The 1,906-nt window shown below is 36.8% G+C and overlaps 1 protein-coding gene across 1 annotated transcript in view; it reads left to right on the top strand.

Moving 5' to 3' along the window:
• The window catches only part of PITX2 (paired-like homeodomain 2), a 20,395-nt gene that overhangs the window by 502 nt on the left and 17,987 nt on the right, over positions 1–1,906 (top strand). The gene's annotated exons all lie outside the window — the stretch shown is intronic.

The raw sequence follows: 1,906 nt of genomic DNA on the forward strand, positions 1-1,906 counted from the left end.
GTTGGCAAACAGACCTTGCAAAGCCCTGTTCCTCTGGTCCCCAGCCACAGACACTAACAATCTATGGGGTGCTGAAGTCGAGTGGGAAGCGAGACCATGGCTGGCATTTAAAAGGAGGTATCTTCCCTTAAATCTTGGTGCCAACACTGCAGGGACAAATCCTCAGACAGAGGATTAGCATTCTCAAGATGAAGGGCCGGGTACAAAGTTTCAGCTACTGAAAGATTAGCCCCCTTCCCATTGTTACCAATTGGAAAAAAGATTCCATCTTAACTGGCAGTTAGTGACCTCTCAGGCCCAAGCGAATTACCTGGGAGCCAAGCCTGAATGCCAAGCTCACACAATTACTTCGGATTATAAATCCTTTAAATTGATTACCAGTCAACTCCAATCTTGCACTTTGGGAGATACATTTTAAATGGATACAGGGGAGACGACTATTTTCCAACCATCCAGTAAGGGAAAAATTATGATTCTAAATCTTAGAAATATGTTCCTCTTTTTATTACAATTTAATGATTTCTTTTCCTTAGCAATTTAGATGTCAAACCATCATAGGGTCCTGTGATTTTTATTTTATTTGTGCAAGCAATATGTCTTATTAAACTAAAAATTTTTTTAAACTTTTACTACCATGAATTAAAATAATATTGGAGTTCATACATCCTAAAATACTTTATGAAAAATTAATTTGATTAGAGATATTTCCTCACATTCTTTTTAGGCCATTAATAAGAATTAATGTTGCTTTTAACATCATTTTGGAGGAAATCCATCTAAAAATACAAACACCAGTTATGTAAAGGAAACAAAGCACATAAGCAATATAGGCTGAGGATTTCTGTTGATATTACATAAAATAAGCATCCAAAGTTTCAATAGTCAAACTTTGCCTAAAAATGAAATAGCTACTTCATGTATGGAATGTTTTGCTCTACCTCAGCAAAACAACACTTAAATTATTCAGGTGCTTTGTTCCTCAAGTTGAGCATGTTTGTCCCCAAGTGTTCCTAAATCACCAATATTAATTGGTTTAAAAGAAAGCTTAAACTGCTAAAATACAGAACTGCATTAAGCAGTATTTTAATTTCCTTAAATGATTACCTACTGCAAATTAATTTACTGACTAATCTCACTAATTTAGTTCATTTAAAACATATGTTCTTATCATGTTTATTTTTAAACTTTCATCAAAGATTTTGTTATAGGATAACAATGTGAATGGAAAGGAGGGAAATGTGAAAGGATGTGGAATTATTAGGACTATGTTTCATTCCTACAATTTCATCTTATGGCAATCATCAGAAATTATTTTTAAGCAAATTGTTCTGTTTCTTAGGGCTTGCCTGCTTGCATTAGCCAGTGTGGTTCAGGGTGTTCCCATTAGCTGTGTTGTGCTTTTTAGTGAGCTCACAATAGAAAACTCAAGTTGACCAAAACAAGATTGCCTGGCATATACATTCCAACCAGGACATGAACTTTTGGGGTGAGAACACCTTTCCAACAGGAAAAGTTGCTCATCTTAATTTGTGAGATTAGCCACTGAAGCCCCTCTCTAAATCTGGCAGCCAAATTTGTCTTGTAAGACTTGTCTTGACAGGGCAAGTTTAAGGATCAGCAGACGGGAGGGAATTGGAGGTCTCTTTTAAAAAATTACCTTCCCCAGTTATTTAGATTCAATTCATCTAGCAGGTTTGGTCATTATATGAGGGGGGAAAAAGTGCAAATCTCAGGACTCATTTTGACTGCAAAATAAATCCCCAAGTCACAAGGACATGTAGGAGTGAGCTAAGGAACATGCCTTGACCTTCTTTTCAGTCTTTAGAGAGGAGTTCTTGAAGATTTGTTTTGTATTGCTTTGTTTGGTCTTCAGCACTGAAGCGTGGGAGTGGGGGGGGGGGGGGGG

The sequence above is a fragment of the Bison bison genome, unplaced genomic scaffold (genome assembly GCF_000754665.1).
Source record: "Bison bison bison isolate TAMUID 2011002044 unplaced genomic scaffold, Bison_UMD1.0 scf7180017864389, whole genome shotgun sequence".
In the NCBI taxonomy this organism is placed as follows: Eukaryota; Metazoa; Chordata; class Mammalia; order Artiodactyla; family Bovidae; genus Bison; species Bison bison.